Here is a 25,168-nt window from a genome sequence, read left to right on the forward strand (position 1 = left end):
TAGTTAGGCATATAGGTCAATCATAATGAATATAAAGTTTGGACAAGGCATTCTTTCTCAGAAAATAACTGCACACACATGGAGTTAAGGTTGAGACTAATTGTTAGTAATTTAGTGTAAAATACATTACCAAATGGTGTAAAAACAAGCATTATAAGTCCAGAAAATTCAGAATTAATGTTAAAATAAATTTAAATAAGTTTAAGGTATGGAAATACACAGGGTACCCAAGCAATCTTAGCTTAACTCCTATAATTGACACCATGAGGAAAGGAATAAAGTATCTGAAAATCAGTTTAATCTAATCTGAGGCTGAACACTAAAATGCCTAAATCATAAATATATAGTTAACTCTACCCTGTAGTGATACAATTAAGTTAAGGTGTGTGCTCTCGCTGTTCATTTTCATGCCTTGATATGTTTGGATTTCTTCTGTAATCTTAACTCTGAATTTCCTGGGGTTATAATGCTTGTGTTTGGAATAATTATACCATCACTGGAATGTACTTTCTTCTTAGAGTGCTTGCTCATGTCTGTTCTGTTCTAGGTGCGCACGCACCCACATGCGCAGCCAAAGCTTTTTGCCTTAGCAGTATCCGTAGGGTCAGCTGTTGCGCCCCTCCCCCACGTCCTCCACTCTCCCCTGCAGATCGCCACATTCCCCTGTACACATACCCCAGTTCTAACTTCTCCCCACTCCCTGACGTTTCCTTGCTCTCTCTCACTGCAGGTTTCCTCTTCTTGTTGTCCATCTTCTTCATCAACACACAAACAGACACATACATTCTCCTTGTTTCACCTTCTCCCCTGACTTCCCTGTTGAGTAGATCTGGTGCAGCAGGTAGTTTTTTAAACAATATTTTTGGGATTAATGACCTTTTTTTCCATTATTCTTCATAACTGAAAAATTCTCTTTTAGAAGAGATAGAAGAAAGATGTTCAATTTCAGTGAATTTCTTGAAGAACTGCCCTGTTCCAAAATGGCCTGGTAGCAGTTGGACAGAGGCCTCAAGTTCCCTTAGGGCTTGTACCTACACTGGAACTTTACAGCGCTGCAACTTTCTCGCTCAGGGGTGTGAAAAAACACCCCCCCACCCCCCCGAGTGCAGCAAGTTTCAGCGCTGTAAAGCCCCAGTGTAGACAGTGCACCAGTGCTGGAAGCCGCACTTCCAGTGCTAGTAGCTACGCCCCTCGGAGGTAGGTTTGGGGGTTTTTTTAGAGCGTTGGGAGAGCTCTCTCCCAGCGCTCTGCTGTGACTACACAAGTCACATTGCCAGTGTAGACTAGCCCTTAGTTAAGATGCCTTCTTGCAAAGTTGCTGCGACTTCCCATTGTTTCCAACAGGAGTAAATCCAAACTATGTTCAAAGAATATGATAGCTACTATGCTGTCAGATGAGGAGCACTTTGAGGAGCAGCTTGATTGAAGCAGTGGCCATCTTTACTATGGGCAGCAAATTACAGTTGAGAATAAGAGATGGTGGCCATTTTGAGAAGGACATCTTAACTGAGGGCATCCCGTGGCATTAGTCCCACTGAGGTTAGTAAATAACTTGCCTTAGTTCAAAATGGCAGTTTTCATGGAATTCTCTGTAGCAAAATCTGCTGAAGGAGAGAGGTTCAGTTATGAAGATTAATAGCAAAAAAAAAAAAAAAGCATTTTCCTAAAAAAAAAATTTTTTTTGAACGATTTAAATGATTTTTGGGAAGTTATAGGAAGTTTTAAGAGTCTGTGTTAAGATATTTAGGACCAAAAATGTCTGAAACCAGGTTCCAACTCATTTTTTTAAAATGATTTTTAACTCAGTGGATTTACTTGTAAATTTTCAGAAAATGTATCTGCATCATAGAGTAAATGCCATAACTTTGGAGAGGATGTGCTATATATTTAGTATTTAGAGTCTTTGAATCCCTGCTTTATGTAACTGTGGAGTTACAACTGGTACCTCTGTTACATTTACATTTTCCTTCTGCCTTCTAATTGAATTTGGCAGAGGTGGCTTTTCTGGTGATGTCATTAGTAGCCTTGTAGGTATGCACTTGAAGGTGTAAACCCTGTGACCAGTTAAATGGCTATTTTCACTTCCAGAATCCTCTTCTACAAGGGAAGACTTTACTTCCCATTTCACAACTTCATCTGTACTCAAAAGGTCAAAGTCACCCGACACCTGGATTATCTTGCTTATTTAAGAGGGCTAGACCGTTTCGTATTTTTGAAGTGCTGACAGTGTTGTAATACTTTTCAAAGGGATATGAAGACAAACTTCTTACCTCCAAGACTTTTTTGATGTCTACAGGGTAATTATGCATGTAACCTTTCTGTCTTATTAGAGGGCAAGTCTAATGAAGGTGAGTCTTCCTACAGAATTACATGGATTCTGCAATGAGGTGCAATAACTAGTTTAATGTGTTATATTTCTGGAGCCAGAAACAAATGAAAGAGACATGTAACCAGCAGAGGGAGCTGATGGACACACAACTGTCTGCTGTGCCGCTTTGTTGTTCTGGCTGCAAAACTGAAACTGACATGGAAAGTGAGGCTTTACATTGAGGAGGGGGAGTGCACAGAGCCCCCTTCCTCATTTAAAGGGACAGAACATCACATTCCTCCACCTTACTTTAAAAAACTTTCCAAACACATATATATCATCATTTACATGGCTAACATGAAATACTATATACGAAAAGTTGCGGGTAGACTAGCATAGACTCTTAAATTGCAAGGGATCATTCTGCCCTGGAATAGCAACTCACTAGCTAAAACAGCTTATAAATTCAGGGGCACAACTGGTTTTTGCACTCTCTCGGGGTTAATGTGATGGTGGTGCCGCAGTGTCCTGAACAACAGGAACAGTCTCGTAAGGAATCAACTGGATCTGGTATGGAAGCAGCTGGATCTTGTACAAAAGATTCTTCCACCAAGTTGTCAAAATTAGGAGTTGTAATGAAAGAAGGATTGGAGGAACAGAAAGTCCTACTGGAATAGTCCCAGACTCTCTACTAGTTGAGGCTGCAACTGGTCCATATATCATTTCCATTAAATACCGTCAGTTTTACCACAAACGAAACGGGTCCTTTTACAAGATCTCCAGGTACCCATTTCACTCCACAACCATAGTTACAAATCCACGCTAAGTCTCCAACTTGAAAAGAATGATGACACGTCTCACATCAATTTGCATAGCTTGGGATTTGGCTACACCTGAGGCAATATCAGGATGTAGCAGGTCCCAATTAGTACTGAAAGACTGCTTCAAGGAAAGAGTTGCAGGTGACTCCTGCGTAGTAGCATGTGGTGCATTCCTATAGACAAGTAAGAAATGGTCCAATTTTTGCTTATGGCTCAATAGACTTGTTAGCTTCTAAGGCATGCTTATGTGTTTGTACAAAGCATGGCGCTAGTCCATTTGTAGCAGGATGGTGAGCTTAGGGTATGTGCTGAATTCTAGATGAAGCTGGGAACCTCTGAAATTCTTCAGAACGGATTTGAGATCCATTGTCACTCACCAGCTATAATGGTAAACCGAACTGGCTAAACAAGGTACAAGGATGTCCAGTGGTCTTGGTAACTGTCCAGCAAAATCCACATGAATACATGTTCAGGGAGTCTGAGGCCCCGACCAAGGATGTCGACCAGCTGAGACAGAATCATGCTGAATTTGCTGACATGTAGTACAGCATTTTGCCTTCCTCTCAATGTCTCTCGATCCTGGCCACCAGACATGATTCCAGGCTATGGCCTTCATCCTTACAGTGCCAAAATTACCTTTGTGAAGAGTTTCCAAAACCTGAGATTGACGTTATTTCAGAATGATCACTTGTATTCCCCATAAGACGTCACCATGCTTCACAGATAATTCATGTTCATGTTACATGAATTGTTGAAACTGGGGATTCTTTTGATCCAACACTGTACCTTGTAGTACCACCCCCTTCACAAGAAAAGGCACATCCTTAGCTGTTTTTTTGTTGATGTCTGTACTAGTGAAGGGTAACTTATCCATCAGATTTAGATATAACACTTGGAAGTTTTGGGGTTGATGAGAACTCGGGCCTGGCAGGTGCAACAGCCTATCAACATTGCCTTGCTGAGTCCTTTTACAGAATTGAATAGTATAAGAATGAGTTGAAACTAGCAATGCCCATCATTAGCTGCTGCTAATATGCAATGGAATGCCATGTTTCAGTCCAAAACTTGGAAGTAATGGGCAGTCTGTCAACAAGGTAAAATGCCTACCATACTGATAGGTATGGAACTTCCAGATTCCAAAGATAATGCTGAAAACTTCTTGCTTTATTTGCATGTAGTTCTTCTCAGGAGTAGTGAGTGTCTGTGGTCAAGACAGTTGGTTTCTCCATTCCATTAGGAAAAACATGGGAAAGAACTGCATCCATTCCACAAGGTGAAGTATCACAAGCCAATTTGCAATGGTAGCAAAGCATCAAAATGTGTAAGAACTTTGGGTGGATTTCTTTGCTTCCTTAAATGCACACTCACTCTTTAGTCCATTTCCATTTTTTTCTTTGCTCGTATGAGGTCATGAAAAGGTGCAATACTGTTGCCATATTAAGCAGAAATTTACCATACTAGTTAAGGAGTCCTAAGAATGAATGTAACTGACATGTTCTCTGGCAGTGGCACTGGAAGAACTGCCTTCTCTTTCTCTGGCGATTTCCTTTAGTTGGTGGCATCAATTATATGTCCAAAGTATTCAACATTTGTCTCAAAAATCTCTCAGTCCATGGTCTTCCAAATGTTGCAAGACAACATCCAAGTTTTGAAGATGATCCTCTTGATCCTTTCCTGTAACAAAGATGTTATCCAAATATCACTGAACTCCAGTCAGTCCCTTCAGAATCTCATACATAGCTTTCTGGGACAGGGCAGGTGCCAGTGCGATACCGAAAGAATGTTGAAATGAAATAAGCCTTTTTGTGTTGTGATTGATCCAGCATCTTGCAAATATCTTACAATCTCCATTTGTAGGTATGCATTGAGCAAATCTAAATTTACTGAAACACTGTTCACCGCTAAGAGTAGCAAATACATCTTCAACACGACATGGTGTATACTGGTCTGCAGATAAAATTGGATCAGTGTCACTTTGAAATCTCCACAGATTTGGACTGAGCCATCCTTCTTGATCACTGTTATGGTAGGTGTCACCCCTCGCTGTGTGAAACAGGTGACAAGACTCCAGTGTTCAATCAGTTTCTACTAGAAGCTTCGGAGCATACGGCACAATTTTGGGCTTGCAATATTGTGGTTGGCTGTCAGACTTAACAGTGAGCTTCACTAACATTGCTCATCTGTCCAAGTTCTTTTTTAAAAACCTTGGAGAGTCTGTCCAGTATTTCGTGAAGATTTTGAGGTGCTTTCATGATCGCCTTGATCTCAGTCAATTCACCGTTGGCTTCTCAAGCCAAGAACTGCCAAATAATGGTGGACACTTTCCTTCAATCACATACAAGAGTAAAATGACTGTCCTAGTTCAATGATACTCAGACTGAGGCTCACGAGCTGCAAGTGGCTGTCTATTATGTCTCCTGTGGCTCTTTGCAGCACATTAAAACACCGCTTTAATTATTAACAAATCAAGATGCTTTTACTATTATTAACCAATTGTAGTTGATAAAATATTTGGTCAGTCATTTTTCTGTTAGAATTATTTAGTTTATATATTTCCCATCATACTGTCTAAATATGAATATATAGTACTACAGTAAATGAAACACTGAATTCACACCACCATGGCTTTTTTGGGTAATCACTAATTGGGCCCCTTAATCATTGTGGTCTGAATATCACTGATGTAGTTGAACTTTCACCTGGAGTATCCCTTGTGAGACTAAGTTTTTTCCAGTATAATTCTTCAAAACCATGGAGGTTTCTTTCAGTGGAACTTGTGACAAAGTCTGGTTACTGGTAGATCCAGAAATCAGTGAAACAGCAGCTCCATTCTTGTAGGAACTCCTTTAATCAAGGGTGTAACCCAGATGCCATCTTTGACTCCAGCTTCTGATAACATGTAGTGCTAGGTCTTGGTCAGTGTCACTAGAGCTCTTGTTTTATTGCCACATTATGAATTCCTGACTTCAATCCTTTCTTAGGTGTCTTCTTGGATGTACAGTTACTCTGTTGTTGGTCGTTGAACTGTGCAACAGGTCATGACAATGTGTCCTTTTCTTCTGGCACTTTCTGCAAATAACCTGATGTACCCAGCAATCCTTCTTAGCATGCCTAGTCTGCACACAATGGCTACGTGGCAATTCTTTCCATTCCATGGTTGCCTGTCTCACCGATGCAGGAGATGAACTTCTTGGTTTCCACTAGATTCCAGATAGTCCTTCTCTGTGGTCTCCTTTGCAACTGCCACTTCAACAGCCTTCTTGAATGTAAGTGCTGTTAGAGTCAATAACTTCCTCTGGACCTGGTCATTGCATTTTCCGAGACTAATTGGTCACTGAGGGCATCACTTAATGTCTGTCCAAATTGACACTGCTCTGACAACTTCCTTAAAGCAGCAAGAAACTGTGCTTCTGACTCTCCTGTTCCCTGATGTCACTGATCAAACATCATTCTGCTACCATTGATGGAGTAGGAGAAAAATGTTCCTGAATTGCTGCAGTAATTTCGGCATCTGTGGCAGTTCCAAGTGCAGTTGGAGACAATAAGTCACACAACAGTCTGTATGCTTTCGTACCCATTAGTGCCAACAAGGCTGAAACTCGTCCATTTGGAATGGTGTTGCAAGCTACATATTGCTCAAAAACATTCCAGGTTCATCACTCATGATTTGTTTAAACTCTCCAACATTGTCCACAAAAGGTGCCAGTTCTCTGTTCTGCTGTTAGACTTCATGCCTCCTGGACTCCTTTTTCACAGGGAATTCCCACTGCCCCTTTTCTTTTTCTTTTACTGTGTACTGTACTATCTGTGTCTGCAAAAAGAAAAGGAGGACTTGTGGCACCTTAGAGACTAACAAATTTATTTGAGCATAAGCTTTCGTGAGCTACAGCTCACTTCATCTGTGTCTGCACTCTGCTGGCTGTGTGCTACACACTTCTTTAGCTGTACTTGGGCTCCCTCTGCTGGCAAAAGACTCTCAGTTCAGGCTAAGGCTGTTTATCTGCTGGCTTGCACGAGGTCATTCAACATGGCTGCTTGCTTGCATTTCACTGCTCCTTTGTTTGCACCAGCTCAGGCAGTAATTGCAGAACTTTTATCCATGTTCTATCGTTATTTGCTTACTTCCCCTCCCTAGCTCGCTGGTTCACCCTGTGCTTCTACGTGGACTTATCCCCCTTTTTTCATAGTACCATTTGCTTATTATTTCTTCTTTGTCAGGCATAGGCAGCACTGGACATGAGTGGGATAGAAATTCCTCGTTATCAGTGTTATATTTCTGGAGCCAGCAGAGAGGGAGAGACACAGAGGCAGACAGAGCTGATGGACACCCAACTGTCTGCTGTGCTGGCTTTATTGTTATGGCTTCACCCCTGAAAACTAACACAAGTGAGGCTTTGCACTGGGAGAGGGAAGGGGCACAGAGCCCCCTGACCATTTAAAGGAACATGACATCGCAATATGGTAGAGTCCAAGGCCAAAATTATCTGTGCCTGTTCATGGGAAAGCTAATTATCATCTTGAAATGTCTGCAGATTTCTCAAGGCAAGGAAAAGGATGAGTGCTTCTATGAGTTTGCTATATAAGGGACCTGATCCTGTCCCTATTGACATCAGTGGGAACAAGATCAGACCTATACTGTTGCGATTCATGACAATATGCTAGTTACAAAGCTGTCCTTAGTCCTATGTTATCTTCAACACCCTGGAACTTGCAATTTAATTTTAATAATACAAAATCAAAATTTCAAAGTCATTATTCCTTCTAGATGCACCACATACTCCACACAACTACTAGCTTTTAATACTCTAAAAGTAAGGTCAGAAAATTACTAGGACTTTCATGCTAATGCTTACCTTAATTTTATTGTAAGTACCCAATTTCTCACTGATTGCTATTTAAAAAAAGAAAAGAAAGAAGCAAAAAACAACCAGCACCTTATAGATTACTAAAAGGAAATTGCAGGTCTTTGTGTTCTTTTCAAAACCTGAACTAAGAACCCAAATCACACATAAAGTGTGTAATTTAAAAATTACAAATATGTTTTACAATTTGAAACAATCCAGTTGAAAAGCAGGGCTCTCTCTTACCTAACAAATTTTCTGTTCAGGGTCCTATGTTTTTCCACCCAACAACTGATATTCTTTTTTCTGCAAGAAGTGCCAATAATGTGGTTGTCATATTTTCAGCTGTTGGACGGCAACGAAACAAATCTCAAACTCTGGTCATGGGAGATGAAGAAAATTTTTTAAAGATTTAGGGATTTTTCAAATGTAAATATATTTTCATTTTAATTGTACATACACACTCCCGATTATTTTGAATCATGGTCAGTTAATTTTTAAAGCTTTACAGTTCACCTGTAAAAGTCAGAATTGTAGTAGAAAGTCTTGCCTGTTTAGTCTACTAGATATTGAAGGTCTAAGATTTACAATGAACTTCTACAGTACTTCACAACTGGAATCCAGCCACTCTGAATGTGTAGTAAAACTAATATGTTTCAACGTCCCAAAAAGTGGACTTGAGATAAACCAGTAAGGCATACATTAAACTTGTGACAGTCGCAACTAAAGAAGAGCTCTGCATAAGCTCAAAAGCTTATCTCTCTCCTCAACAGAAGTTTGTCCAATAAAAATTACCTCACCCACCTTGCATCTCTAATATCCTGGGACTGAAATGGCTACAGCAACACTGCATACAAATGGTTTAGTTGGAAGTTGAGCTTTTAACATAGTGAAATGTCCAAAGTAAATCTTTAATTGTAGCTAACAAATAGAATAAGGTACTCCCTAGCTCAGACAAAAGACACTGGGATGGTATGATCTATAGAGGGAAGAGTGACTACTATTGACAATCTTTATAAAGCATTTGAGGTTGTCTAAGTAACATTACGGTAAAAATTAAGTATTTATTATCTGAATTATTTTAAGTATTCACAGGCACAACTAATAATATTATTTGTATTACTTGAAGCTCCAACTAAGATCAGTGCCCCATTGTGCTAGGTGCTGTGGGTACACATAGTAAAAGCTCACAATCTAAATAGACAAGACACACAGAATGTGGCAGGGGAAAAAATGATTTGCCCAGGCTCACACAGCGGAGTTGGAATTAGCATGTAGATATCCTGGGTCTCAGTCCTTTGCCCTATCCATTAGATCATACTGCCTCTCAGTGTTGAATACTGGTCTTAAGATGCCACAAGGAAAAATTTACTTACTGTTTTTCTGATTATTAAAGTCATTAGTATAAAATCTGTTATGTAGTAGAATAACCTGCCAAGTGGATTTATAATTGTGTTCACATGAGATATTAAAGATTAGATAAGACACCCCTCTATTAAACATGGTTTGAAAATTATTAATTCAGTCCTTGCCATAATACAGGAGGATGAATTAGATGACGCATGAGAAGTCCCTTTCAGACAAAATTATTCTATAATTATGTAGTAATAATGGAATATTGCTTTCCCCCTCCCCCCTGCTTTTTTTTTTTTTTTTGCCAGTTGCTGGTGGGTTTGGGGTCATCTCCATTGTGTAGCTCTATAAACATTTACAAATATCTGTTTGCAAAGCAAACCACTAAAGGTAAAGAAGGAAGTACAACTATCCAGCAAGTATAAAAAGACTAGAAAACAACTTCCTTTGCATTCTTTCCAGAGAGAGGTATGGCCCAGTGCTGGTGCGAATATAGTAAAGTATGGCAGAATTTCCTGAGTTTTAATCTGGACTCTGTTGCTGATTTTTTGCCTGGCAAATCAGTGAAACTCCCTGCCTTAATTTCCTGTCTATAAAACAGGGATGATAATCTGTAGTTACCAGCTTCACAGATGCTCTGTGAGGATTAATTCAACACTCAACATCTGAAAAGCACTGAGACAACAAAGAGCTCTAAATATTTGCCAAGTGTCTGATTTAATGTTTAAGGTCTTTCTTCCATTCCCTCTATTATCTTCTCAACCCAGTGGTCTTCCTGATTTGTCTGATTTTTTTTTTTTTTTTTGTCCAACAAGAGGATTTAGCCTATTTCCCTTAAACCCAGGTTAAAATCCACTTCAATTTTTATATCAACTCATATTTGACTATTAACACTTAGATTGTCACACCTGTTCTTAATTTCCTCATATGCTTTCATTTTATATTAACTTTGAAACTGTATTGAATGCTGTAAAAAAAAACTTGGTAAAATTTGTATGAAAGATGATATACAAAATAAAGTTGTATTGTAGTTGCATCCACAAATCTGTCATCACAATAAAAAAAAAGACTACTCATGCTGTTATCAATAATATTTGTTTTTGCAGTATATAAAGATGCCATCTTATCCTTTGCACTTGAGAAATTCTGGTTTCAGTATAGGACACAAATATTTTGCCTGGTTTTGGTTTCAAATAGGTTTATTGGTTTATAATTTAGAGAATATGAACAGTTATATAAACAGACCTCTGGCATTCCAATATATTTGTACTGAAAATAAAGCTATAGATTTCAATTTTTCATCATACACGTATTCTTTGTTCCCCTCCTTTGCTTTAATCTCTTCATCCTCAATTTGGATAAGGAGTGGAAGGGCTAAGCATAGGTTTTTAAAGGGCCAAATTCTGCTCCTTGACTACATGAGTGCAAACCCAATGGAAGATGCACCTATCCCACTGAAAGGCACTGTTATTCAGAATCAAAGTATATCATGATCTTCCATGTTGTTTTCCCTCAGAGAGTACGTATAGCTACTATGTCTCTCGTGTGTATTCAATTCAATCTGTCCTTGAAACTCCTGATTCCTGCCAACCTCATACAGTTACATTCTATGGTCCTTGCTTATCAAAGCACTTAAATTCCAAGTTAGGTATGGGCTTAAGCATGTGCTTAAATGCTTACTGAATACTTCCCCCCCCCCCCACACACACACACACTAAATTAGTAGCTGTTAGAATATTCTAGGAAAATGTAGTCAAAGTAAATTCCAACCTCTATTTTTCCTTTTCCTCCCTCAAGTTAAGGCAACAGCAATTTTTTTTTTTCAAAATATAAAACGTTGCATGTGTTAGGAGTTTTCCTGGAAATAGCAGGAGCAACTGTGTCCTTTGGAAGAAATTTCTGCAAAATTTGTACCATCCCATCTGTGTTTTGCAGGAGCTGGTCAGAGGGAAGTACCATTCTAACTCCCAGAAACAATTTCTCTTTGGAACTTGTTTTCATCCCTCTTGCTGTTTCTAAGTAACTCAGTGTTTTGATCAGTATGCCTTCATGTCTATGCATTTCCTACCTTAGATGAGGAGCATCCAGTTTTATTTCTTTCTGAAATGGAGTTTCTCTCTCACATTCAAGTAAGTCATCAATAAGTCAGTTGGATCCACCATTTCTATTCCTGATGGCACACTTTGTGTATAAGTATAGCTAGATCTAGAACCACATCATCCCCTACATGGGCTACTCTTGTATAGAAGTCAGAATGGATGGTCTAATGATTGAGGCAGGGGGTTAGAGGAGATTGAGGTTCAAGCCTTGTCTCTGCCATAGGCTTTCACTGTGACCTTCAGCAACTGAATCTCTTCGTGTCTCAGTTCTCCCATCTGCAAATTAGGGATAATGCTTCCTTTCTCCAACTCTCGTCTATTTAGAGTGTAAGCTGTTCAGGGCAGGGGCTGTCTTGGACTATGTGTTTGTACAGTACTCAGCACAGCAATGCCCCAAACTCATTTGGCACCTACAGGCACTAATGCAACACAAATAATAGGAAACTCTGAAGTTTTCCTCAGTCTTGTACACATTCTTTGAGAATTTTCATCCCTGAGCCTCCTACAGAAAAAGGGATGTGGCCCCAAAACCAGCAGCAGCAGCAGCCTAGGTCTGGGAAGGTACAGGCCATTCTTGCAGAGACTCTACCTAATCTTATCAGCTTATAGTTCCTTTCTGCCTCCCTGGGGCCCCCCATCAGCAGAGCTCTTCAAGGGCCAACAGAAGCTCCTGCAACAGCTGCTAGGCCTGTAACCCCTATAGAGGGCATTTCACAGCACAATGGGAACATTTAACACATTCAGAGTAACTAGTTGAGAGTCAAATGTGTAGTGGAGAGCCTCGCGTAGTAGATTTTAACTAGAAACCTTACAAGGCTAGGGAAAGCCCGAGTCTGGCATGTATTGAGTTGATACAAGGAAGGTGGTGGTGGTGGTGACGATGGAAATTTTTTAAGAATGCTCAGTTTAAAAAAAGCTTGTTTTGAAAACTTAAATTATGGTTTCTTTCTACTTTTAGACACAGTCCTAACAGATCTAAAGGGAGTTAATGTAGAAGAAAAGGAACCAGCACCATTTGTGCATGAATGCTCCTGCTGTGGCCATGTCTAAATTACGCAAGTGTGCCCCTCAAAATAGCTTACAATGTAAGGACATTTTTTTCATTTGTAAAATTAAAAGATATTTTAAAGAACATTAGGCAACCAATTACTTATCATTGCTCACTGCATTTGAAGAAAAAATATGAAAGTTAGTGACATTTTACATGTGCAACATAGTCACTCAGTACTAGATTAGCTATAAGAAGGTTTACTCTACCTGTTTAGTGCATACAGCATGCAAACATACAGAGACACCAAACTCAGACATCCTAAATTTTACATTTGCCCAGGTAAATACTTAATGTCCCAATTGCCTGTTTATCATACGTAAGTGCTGAGTCGGACATCACTACATAGGCTTTTCACATCCTATTAGTGGCTTATATTTTTATATTGGGTATAACATAGTTACATGTCAAAGTAACCAAATCCAATGGAAATTCTAATGGAAAATTGTTTTATTCTCATTTCATAAAGATTAACTTATTACATTAAAAAATATAAACTATCATAGTGGTCAGATCACACTAAAGTTCTAGGTCCATATATTCTACTCACCAACCACTTGCACAATAGTTTAGCAGGTGCACCCACAACTATAGACTATGAAGGAAAGTAGTGGATTCGCCACCTGGTGCGGTCTTCAAGTGAAGGCTCTGCCTTTCTGAAAGATATATTTTAGCCACACAAGTTATTGGGCAAAATACAGTGGTCACCGGGTGAAGTTCTATAGCCTGTAATATACAGGATGTCAAATAAGATTATCTAATGTTCTCTTCTGGCTTTAAAATCTGTGAATCACTACACGCTAATTGCCAGCTGACACATACAGATAAACATTAATTTTGAAAAACACAAATGTACGTCAGTTGAATTCTGCATGTTTAAACAAAAAGACCCGAGGCTATGGGAAAACCCTTCAGTCTACAGGTAAAACCATTCTAATTGGCTGACCTCTGTGTTCCACCCATCTCCTTGGGAAAATGCAGCCAGTCAGAGCTTTCTGCATGTGCTGTATCAAGATAAAGCAGCTAGTTAGTTTGGAGTTCCTGATCCCTCAACATGTGTAGATGCACCAGACAAACACATATCATAGCCACCAGAGAGCTAGCCCTGGAAACAGCTGAGAATTCCTGGTCCCAGAGCAGCCCTATTTCAGCCTTAACTGGGGCCAACTGTGGGAGGCAGGTGCCTCAAGCAAGCATGGGGCAAGTAGCTCCCATCCTTATTTGCCTCCATCCAATCTGGGCTTTCGTTTGAGGCAGGAGTATCAGAAGAACCAGGTACAGGGAGGAAAGGGCAGATCCTTGTCCCCATGCCTTCCTGTATTTGAGAGCAATCCCTGAGGCCCCAGACTCCTACTTCTTCTGACCAAAAACCACTGTTTCTCCCCCTCCCAGCCCTATTTTCCTTACTCTAACCCCTCAAAGGCTCATACACATAACCAGACCCGAGTTCCCCTTTCCCAACTCCCCAAAGGGCCTGGATAACCACACTTCTCCTCACAGAGCTCTATGCTACTAGGGCCAGCTCTCCTCAGCCTCCTTTTCCTCCTGGTCAGAAAAACCCCTCACTACCACACATACCCAACACCCTTTATTCCCCACACCATAGGCTGTCGCTTACCCTCCCACAACACTCAGCTCCATGACCCTTGGCCAATGCCTCCAACACTCAAATTTCTGGATACACCTAATTCCTCCACACGCCCTTGTTTTCCTCTGGCTTAGTTTTCAAACCCGGTCCCTGGCTTCCTGCCCACCGACTCCCACTTTTACGTCTGGTCATCTCCCATTCTTCTCTTCAAAGTTATTGGTTATCCTCTCCCAAGTTCCTGAGTAGCCTTACCAGCTACCCTAGCTCACCTACCCCAGCTACTCATGGCTCACCCAGCCCCAGTGAACCAATGTCAGGGAGTGAAGTTGTTGTGACTGGATTTGGGTGTGTGGGAGAGAGAGAGTGAGTGAGTGAATAAGTGAAAGAATGAACAGTATAGTTAGAATGACTTCCTGGAGTATGAGAGAGGATGTAGGGGAAGACCGAGTGTGGAGTTTTGTCCTTTGTGCTAGTCTCGAGGTCTTCATAAATCTAATCACCCCTAGCTCCATTAGTCTTAGTTTACTTCTCTCTCTCTGCATTCTCTGTGTTCTCTGATTTCCTAGAGATATCAAGTGCCCTTCAGAGGGAACCATTTTCCCATGGAAAGTTGTGGCCTGAGTTCCAAATATGGGAGAAAGCTACAGTGTTTGATAAAGAAACACAGTTTCCCTTGAAAACTGGCAGGTACCATAAGGCACCTACACCTTACCTTGCACTAATTAGTCTCAAGTATAATTAATTTCCATCAGTTCATGACCATGAAACTAATTCCTGTTTAAACTTAATTTGATACAACTGTAAGTGGTACCAGATACAAACCCCTCCCCCCACTCTAGCTGTATCTGTTACCATGCTCTAATCCAGGGGTTCTCAAAGTGGGGGTCAGGACCTCCAGGGGTCATGAGGTTATTACATGGAGGGTTGCGAGCTGTCAGCCTCCACCGCAAGCCCCACTTTGCCTCCAGCATTTATAATGGTGATAAATATATTTTAAAAGTGTTTTTAATTCATGGGGGGTGGGGTGTCACACTCAGGCTTGCTATGTGAAAGGGGTCACTAGTTAAAAAAAAAAAAAAAGTGTAAGAACCACTGCTCTAATCACTGCTGGGATATATTTTGTACTCTCATGTAATAGTCCAAAAAGCAGAGAACAACTGTATAATAACCATCTCATGTCAAAATATTCAGTATAACTTCATTAATGCAATAGTATCCTAAAGGTATTGTGCTGTATTTGTGTTTTAACAACCACTGTATATTCACTGGACTTTCATTCTAAGTTGGTTTTTTTTTCTTTTGTGTACTTCCTCCTGCTTCCGAATACACTTGTTTAGACTCAGACTCATAGGTGTGAGATATTCTTCAGTTTTACTACTCTGACTGACTATGTTTAGAGAGAACTGTTGTTCTTCTATCAAAATGTAAAAACATTAATGGGATGAGAGGAGAGATTTGACAAGTGCACATTGGACCATCTTGTCATTCTTAAAAACTGGTTTTTGCAAGATTTTAACTCCCCTCTCTCTCCACTTTCATGGCAGAATTCCTCTGGCCAGAATGGGCAGATTGAAAGCACTCTCTGAGGGTGATATCAGTTGTATGCAATGGGGTGGGTAGGGGCTTTGTAAGAGCTGTTAAACTAGATCCCTTCCAGAGAGCATCCAGAAAACCATGTCTCCATTGGTTCTGCGAGTGGCAATCCTGAAGTTATTTGAAAACTAAGCCTGTGCCTTTTCAAAACATCTTTTAAGAAACTTGTACGAGTTCCATGTCTCCCCCAGTATAATAGTAATACCACAACATGAGCAGAGAATATATATGACCAGAACACGCAAAAAGATCTATTGCCCAGCCCCTTACCCTTCTGCCAACTTGTTGTTACAATAAAGCCTTCTCAAACCTAAGAATGAAGCAGAGCAACACAGACAGCAATATTACTCCAGGTTTCTGAATGTCAAAATGTAAAGAAGAGATGAATGAGACCAAAGAGTAATATCATAAGTACTTATTTAACCAGAGAACACAAGTATAAAATACTACACACGTGCAGGGTGATTGAGTTGACATGGCTTTGGACCTTTGATTCTGCATTTCCTGATTTTGTGTTCTTTAACTATGAAATCTTAAAATGTACTTTGGCACCGCAAGTGACTCAGTAAAAATTATATTGTGAGCTCTATATTTATTGTATCTCAATAATTTCCATATCAAAGGTGTTTAGTTTGCAACTAATAAAGAACATTTTTTCTAACTGATATCTTTGCATCCTGGACTCAGAGAGACAAGCTAGCATCCCTAGCATCATAAGTGATAGAGGTTCACTTATGCCCCATTGTCTTTTAATCATGGTACTTTGACAACAGTGCAATTGGGTCAGTTCATTCAATCTTAGTTGTGTCAGCTCTGCAGTTCTAATGGAAGAAAGAAGCATTAAAACTTATTTTTGAAATTAACAGATATGTTTCTGAATACACATAGAGCATCTGTGGGGTGAGGGGGCTAGACGTAGAACCAAATTTCATAGTAAATCCTTTTCTCTATAATGGGCCAAACCAAAGAAACCCTGTTTCTACATTCTCTATGACTTTAGAAAAGGATGCATCTCATTCTGAACTTCACTGTTAAGGATCATCTCTACTTTTTTTAAAACTTTGTTTAAAATAATCCCATAATGATTGATCTCTCTCTCAATGGATGTCAACTATATACATTTTCTTTAAACTTAGAAAAATTTTGCGGAGGAGAGACTTTTGTTCTGCTGTTGGTGGAAATTGCCAATGCCTGTCTTTAAGAGGCATCTCTCAAGCAAATGATTGTTAGAGCTCATGCTCAGAAAGTCATCTTTTCTTTTTGACAATCTCTCTTTGTTTAGGATGATTATATTTGAAGTGCAGAAGACTTTTCATAGTTCAGGTTTCAGCCAACTTCTATTATAAAACCCTATTTCAGTACCTCTTGGCCTAGAATACTGCAAGTTACCAGATTTACTCTGAAGGCAAATGAGAGTATTTCCTTTATGTGTGAGGCAAAATCTTCAAACTGTTTCTGAGTTGTGTGTTACTGACATGTAAATCTGATTTGAAATGTTGACTATTGTCTAATATTTCTTCAACTCCCTCTAGCTCAAATTATATTTGTTACTATCTATTCCATCTTTCCCTAATGTTAAATCTCTTTGAAAACTCCTGTGCCAGCTACTTTTGAAGAAGATCGATTGTAATTAAGCAAAGTTGTTAAAGATTTTTGTGCTGGATAGTTTGAAGCCAAATCTTGTTCCCACTGATGTCAATGGGAGTCCTTTGGAGAATTGGCTCCGCAGCATCAAGTGTTGCAAGTGTCTAATGTTTCTTTTTATCCCTCTGTCGGCCTAACAAAAATCATATTACATCACATCATTTGAAATTTCAGTAGATCTTGACACTGTCTTATTCAAGGGCAGCTATCTTTAAAAAATTAAGAGCTTGCCATTACTGAAAACTAGATCCAGTTCTCTGTTGGCATAGCCAACAGAGAAAAAAATGCTGGTGGAGATTACATTTGATGTTGACCTCCTAGCTGACCTGGTCTATATTTCAAAAGAGAAATATGAGTCAAGAATATGTTTAAAAAAATGGCTACTCTTCTCTTCCCCACCAAAATGTTTCTTTGGTCATGGAGTGATGTTCCAGAGTTTATTTTCTAGAAGGAGTAACTGATTAATTGAATTTAAGTAACCTACCAAAAGTTACATAGAAAGTTTGTGGCAGATTGAGAAACAGAAACCTTTGTCATATTTTTTTATTAATGCAGAACCTATTATTAGGAGGGATAACAGATTATTCTTTCCTCTTACAAAACATGCCTAAAGTCTTCTAGGAATGAATTTAAGCCAATGATTTTCTGTGGTTATTGTAGTTATCACTATAAGTCTTACAGACAGTCACTATGGGACCCTATGCTAGAACATCTGTTGGCCTTGTCTTCAACAGGTGTAAAAGCATAGCAAAACCACTGCTTGGAACACCTTGTCTTCCCATAAGAACCATCCCAGGCAATTTTACATGCATTAATTGAACCTTTGCATTTTGCAACAAATGAGATGAGTCCTTTAGCTCAGGTCTAGCTGAACCAACAGAGGCTACAACAGTTTCTTCAGAGTGTGGAGAAGTCAACCGGTTGTCTGGAAAAATGGAGCTCAGGATCCAAAGATAATCTGCATAGAGATTATCCTCTGTTTATTAAACTCTGGACAGGTTTACTGTAGAAACAAAAATCTCTAAAGGTTCAAGAATGGGACTCAGGCATTTCCCACATCAAAATCATAAACTTGAAATAAAGTACTGTGTAAACCTTAAATGAACAGCAGAAAGATGCCAAAACATTTTTCATTGCCAGGCCTGAAAGACTAAATCAGAAGTTAAACAGCTGGTTTCCTCAAAGGTCACAGACAAATCTAAACTCATGGCAGATCTTAAAATATATCTTAAATAAGCCAATTAAAGACTTTAATCAAAGCTGTTTCTGTTGAATAATCAGATCTCAATCCAGACTCCCATCTGTGAAGAATTTAAATTATTTTAAGGAAAATCTGTAGGGTGTAAAGTTCAATTTTCATGACTATTTCTGCACAGCTAGGCCACCAGGGAGGCAATTTCTGCCCTGCAGCCACAGGAAATGGATTTCCACTGTTGAATAGTGTAACAGGGTGCATGCTACTCACCACTCAGCAGCACCTCCTCATGGCTTAGCTAGGGAATCCATGCCCTATCCAGCAGATACTCAGCCCATTGCCTTAGTCACTTGCTCTGTAGCCCCTCTCTTGCTGGTCAGGACCCACAGTGCCTCTCGTTCATGGCTTAGCCCTCCAGCCAAGTCACCATAGAATTGTAGGACTGAAAGGGACCTCAAGAGGTCTTCTAGTCCAGTCCCCTGCACTCAAGTCAGGACTAAGTATTATCTATACCATCCCCAACAGGTGTTTATCATTGGAGGCTTTTAAGAACAGGTTAGACAGAGATTCCACAACCTCCCTAGACAATTTATTCCAGTGGTTAACTACCCTGACAGTTCAGAAGTTTGTCCTAATGTCCAGTCTAAACCTCCCTTGCTGCAACTTAAGCCCATTGCTTCTTATCCTATCCTCAGGGGTTAACTGGAACAATTTTTCTCCCTCCTTCTTGTAACAACCTTTTATGTACTTGAAAACTGCTATCATGTCCCCGCTCAGTCTTCTCCAGCAATGATCACCCTCCTCTTCCAGGGTCTCATCCCACAAAGTCTCAGGCAGTCTCCATATCCACTATGCTGACTGCACCACTCCCACAGTAAGGGAGCTTGGGCCCACCCTCTACTCCAGGTTCCAATCCAGGGACCCTCAAACCAGCAATTCAGGTCTTTCCATTTCAGACCATACTGCTTCAGTATGCAAGTATTATTGACTTCATTGGTTGTTTCCAGTGTTTCCAACCCCCAATGATCAATCATCTTGGCCCCCAAAATCATGAGACTGACTTAAAAATCATGAGATTTTTTTTTAAATAATACTTTCAGAGTTTGTTTAATTTGCCGTCCATTGGTGAGTCTTTAGGGTGCACTCAAATAATATTTTCTAGCTTTTTTCAGCGCTGTGAGATTTACTTTTTTAAAAAATGGAAACTGAGATTCTCATATAAGCACTTGTCACCAGGAGATGGGACTTTACATAAAAAATCAAATAACTTGTGAGACTTGTGATAAAATCACAGGGTTGGCAACACTGTCTTCCACATAACTGAGGGAAGAATTTGGCCTAATGAGCTTACATAGGTGTAATTTGGGTTTCAGAGCCAGAGCCCTTATTATGGGTGAAGATGCACAAGAAGGAAAAAGGCCACCTTGACTCTGCAATCCCAGGCTGAGTTTGCAGGACTGGCAATTAGAAAATCCTTCTGCTTGTAAATTAAGAAAATTTGAATTCAAAATTGTTAAGAAACAGTAGATATAGACCCTTCCTCTGCAATGCAACTTGCAGAGCCATATTTAAGAGGAGAAAAACACTTCATGTTAAGCAAAGCAATTTTTTAAATGTAGCACATACTGTTCCTTATAACAACTTTGAACCTCTTTGATTTTCAGTAGCTTTTAATGGGTCCTGAATTTTCTCAATCTTAATAAGTCTGACTCAACTCTAATTGACAGCTTCTTGTTTGTTTTTTAAATATTCTCCTGTAATGTATTTTAGATATTTTAAAAATGCATAGCGATTTTACAGTTCTTTGTTATTGAGTGTTGTGATTATAATTTCATATTACACTACAGCTTACTTTACTTTTTGGCATACTTTTTGGAATTTACTTAATGGCATGCCATAACTTCTATTTCATGTTTGGATAGCAATCTTTCATAATACTTTAAATATCAGAATTTTAAAAGAGAAGTGGAGTGGAGCACAAATGTTTCAGAGTTCCAAACCCCAGACTTCGCTACTCACAAATACGATTCCCCCTCAGAAAACACAAGGCTCATAGGCTTACTGGGCTAATAGATTGTCAGCATTTTTGAACTTCTCAGTGACTACAAATTATACATTAAAGTGGAACGTCACAAAGTTCCATGCATTATCCTGGTTGATTCCTAGAAATACCTCTTAGTGTGATGCACTCATGTAAAATGTGTCAGCAGTTACAGTAACAGTTAGGGCTTTGGACTTCTAGGAACAAAATAGTTCAGGAAATTCCATTGTCAGTAGTAAGAAAAGGAGTCCTTGTTGCACCTTAGAGACTAACAAATTTATTTGAGCATAAGCTTTCGTGAGCTACAGCTCAATGCCACATGAACTTTCACTGGATGTATGTTTTAAGTCACTCAATGGGTTAAAATACTTATAAGCATTAAGATGATTTCTACTGTTGCAATGTCAGGAGAACGTATGCGTTGGAGTTGATGTCTACAATTTGTTACTTCAGACTTTTGTATTATGTTGGGTTTTTTAATCAAAATGCTGATGTCACATTCCAGTATATAAATTGGCTTTATTTTTGCCTTTAGTTGTTGAGTTCTAGAAACTTGCTCTTGAATATGACTGGGATGGCAACCTTGCAAATAGTCTAAGAGCTTCAGGAGAGATTTGCATGCATTAGAACTGCATAACTGAGCTTTGTATATAGCATCAGCCACCACAGAAATGCAGGCTATCTCTGGGGTGAAATATGACAGGTGATTTAATACTACACAACAGTTTTGGAACAAGAAGTGAAAGTATCAAGAGTGTTTATGTAAGCATGACATACTTACCCAAATTGGAATTTGGCCACAATGTTTTGGCTTACATATGAACTGTTGCGCATCTCAGGAATCCATTTGAGCTACAGTACAATCTCGAAACAGGCTATTTGACTTTGCACCAGTTCTAGGGCCCGTTTTGACTTTCCTGTATTGCTGGGCCACTCTGACTTAAGAAGCCATGGGAACCTTCCTTAATGGGCAATGTTCCTCAGTTTGATGAGGGTTCTACAAGAAATTTAATATAGTTGCTGACCGTCCCAGGCTGTGTTAATTTTCGTGCTGAGTTTTCACAGGATGCCAGGAATGATGATATGTAAGACAATTCTTCATTCAGTTCTTCCGTCCTGCCCCTTTCTACATGTGGATTCCTAGTGGAGAGTCCTTGTTCCACTTATGGTCTATAATGAACTCTTTGCCCATGAAGTACAATTTTACTCAGCCCCATCTTCCTGCCCTTTTTATAATTGCGGAGAGACTATGTAGTTGAAAACAACCTGATGTTTCTTTCCTAGTTCCTTATTGTTAGGATTTTCACTGAAGAAAGCAGGAAGTATATATCTCCTCATGCTGTAACATCTGTGTACTTCTGTACATTACAAGTTTCTTCTCGCTGTGAATTTAATGCAGTACAACTCCTACTTACCAAGTTAAATGAAACTCCTGGTTAACTGAAGGTTGACAATGTCCCCTGGTTTTCTACGGCAGTTTCCACTGGCCTCCGGGTCCAAAGCACAGCGACTACAATATTATATATCTTTGTCAGGATAATGTGCAGCACCATCTCCAGCTCAAGAAAAGACAGAGGAGTTCTGTGGAATTATTCCACTTTTGTGACTTACTCAAATAACACAAAAACAATATATCACAGGATTAAATTTTGGACAGAGATCTGTTAAGTACTCTGAATTAAGTAGAGAGATTGATCTGTGTCTGTGTTGTTTGTGAGACTGTCCCAAAATACCACAGTCTACTACCACAGAAGTTTCCTTGAAAGGAGATGTTTAGTAGACTCTGTTGGCTTTTAGCAGTCAGATTTCAGTGCTTTCACAATGGAGGTCTGATTCATGAGTGGAGGCTCTCAGCGCTGGTGCAATGCAAATAATAAATAATAGTGGGAAATTATATAGAGATAAGTTTTGCAAGGGTTTATGTATCTGATTTATGGTAATACCATTTCTTTTTCTTTTTTTTGGTTTTGGTATGGTTTTTTAAGTGGAGGTTTCTATTGAACAATACTCTGTTTTAGGAGGCAATGGATAGATGTACATTTAGTCCGCATTATGCAATTATGCACACCTTGCATGCATCATAAAAGTAGTTATAAAATTGTAAACCTGATTAAATTATGGCAAATTCATGTGGTCCTACAAAACATGCCTCCTCTGTGATGCTTTACTTTTCAAAAATATTTTAAAAGGGACTTATAGATATTAACTGGTTTATTTAAACAAAACAGTCCGGCAAAAACATTTGAATTGCTCTTATGGCACTCTAGTAAAGATGTATTAGGTGAAAACAATAAAGGCAATAATTAAATCAATCAAAATCCATTTGGATAGCTGCAGTGACGTTACAGAAGTGTTCAGAAAAACAACAGATATCAGTTCTGCAATTTCATTGCATAACTGCTGTATATAAAATATATTTAAGAATTTGTCCTTTTTCTAATCTTGCCCAGGTCAATAATGACTGAGAGTCATGACCTTCTGGTCACTCTATAATAGCCTTTGTGAAATAAGTAGGTAGGCTCGGTTAGGATCCCAGCACACACTTTCACAGTTGTCACAGTAACCCTCTGGCTAGCATTCTCAATGGAGGCCAATAACTGAGTGGAGATGAAGACTGATCTACCCCCTTCACTTGCATAGATTGAGCAGAAGCTCATTGGCAGGATAGGGGAAACTTTCATTCCCCCTGCTCATTTTACACCTATTCTGTGGATAAAAAGAAAGGGTCACGCTTTATAGTAAGAGTATGTTTATAAAGGGATAATCAGTCAGTATGTTACAGACATGAGTAGTATGTTTTAGAGATGATTATAAGTTGCTTGACCTGCTGGACTCTTCAAAATCTAGAACAGCTGATTAGTCATTTATTAAACCATCTATTTATGATTATGAACCCTGTATATACTATTTAAACTGTACCTTTAATAAAAAGTGTGACCTAAGAAAAATTACAGCATTGTCAATCCAGCCTCTTCCACCAGCAGTGAATTCACTGTAAAAATAGCAGTTGTTCTTTATTTAAAGAACATTTTATAAGTATTTTTTAAATATTATAATTTGTTGAACAAAATAAGAGAATAGAAAAAAAGAAGAGTTGCTATTGTATTCAGTCCCGGGTAGTGCTTTAGGAAATATATAGTATAGAATACATTTCTTCTTTATTAGTATGCTAAGGATAAGAGAGAGATTGAAAACTGCATCACAGATCCCTGATATTTATGAAACAGTTGCTATTGAGTGACTTCATCTCTCTTTTTCAGGGTTTGGTTTTTTTTAATTGGAAACACTCCAATGACCAGTGATGACTAGTTATTGTTCCTTTTGTCAACAGGCAAGATGATGGAGGAAGTTCTGGCAGCTTACCAGGTCCCGGGCTCTGCGGAGTTAAATGAGAAGTGCTTCAATGTTCTAATGTGCATCACATCGGATCTTGTTTCTGAAGTGTTAGAAGGAACCCAGCATTACATGTTGTGCACCAGTACACTGTTTCTGATAGAACCCAGGGATGGCAAATTTATATATCAGTATTACCTGTCTGGAGCAGGTTTAATTTTATAAATTAAAACCATAAACTCTATGAGTTTCTAGATGTTATTTATGCTTTTGAGGATGAACTCCTCAGATGAAGAGACAGGCTCTTCTGCAGGACCAGAAGATCACATTGGACTGTAAATTGTAACTAACTCCATTTGTAGCATATTCCTGTGCAAGGAATTGAAGGACAGGTTGCAAGAAGATCCTTCAGTGAATGGGACTTGTTTTGCTTTGAACTGCAAATTTTAAGAAAAGGTTTTTTTAGAAGTAATCACTTTTACTTAACACTATATGTGCAGTCTTTGTACAGCTCTTGACTGGTGACTATACCCCAGAGACGTTGGATTCCTGAACATACTTAGGTTTGGGATGAACCTTTAAATTGTCAAAGTTCCATGAAAATTAGAAAGGGAAAGTTCCAGGGCCAATGTTTGACTAGACCCGTCCTGTCATTTCCTTTTAGTGTCCGAAGGGGTTGGAAAAAGGGCAGGAAGTGGTAATGAAATACAAAATTACATTGTACTCATTTTTGATAAATGCACTTACCAGAAAAGTGCTTTCTGTCTCATAATCAAAGGGAAGGGGTATACTTGCCCTCTCTAAGCCCTCAAATGAAAGATCTGCATTTAGGGTCAGACATGTTGAGTTAGTCTGCTAACTAGCTATAGAAAAGAAGAAACATGTATATGCCCCACTGTATGTGAAAAGAACATTTTGTCATTCCTCTATTTATTTTTGCTCTATCAAAATTAAAGTGCCAGTTATTTGGAATGCTGTGTTCTGTGGTCTCTTGAAATTTGATTAGTGAGAACCTTTTGGCAAGATCATTCCCATTATGGTGTAACTGCATGGTGACCACAGCAATGGACCTGTATAATAAAGATCTACATTCAAAGTTCTGTTTCTGATCATTTTCTCAGTCTTTTACAATATGTCCTTAAAAACTTCCAGTATATCCTCTTTGGGCCTCCCATCACACATACATGGCTCAATGCCCAAGAGCACAAGTAACACATTTTGGTGGCTTACCATTACTGTGGATGTTGATATTAGAAATAGCACTGTGTATTTTAAGAACCACTTTGTTACATAAACTGAGACTA

The 25,168-nt window shown here is 39.1% G+C and overlaps 1 protein-coding gene across 1 annotated transcript in view; it reads left to right on the forward strand.

Moving 5' to 3' along the window:
* The window catches only part of SCAF8 (SR-related CTD associated factor 8), a 135,833-nt gene extending 110,888 nt beyond the window's left edge, over window positions 1-24,945 (forward strand). The window contains exon 21 of the mRNA XM_073337716.2: window positions 23,863-24,945. The gene's annotated coding sequence lies outside the window, so the exon portion shown is untranslated. The remainder of the gene's footprint in view (window positions 1-23,862) is intronic.
* Window positions 24,946-25,168: the final 223 nt, after the last annotated feature.

This window comes from Lepidochelys kempii, chromosome 3 (assembly GCF_965140285.1).
Source record: "Lepidochelys kempii isolate rLepKem1 chromosome 3, rLepKem1.hap1, whole genome shotgun sequence".
Lineage (NCBI taxonomy): Eukaryota > Metazoa > Chordata > Testudines > Cheloniidae > Lepidochelys > Lepidochelys kempii.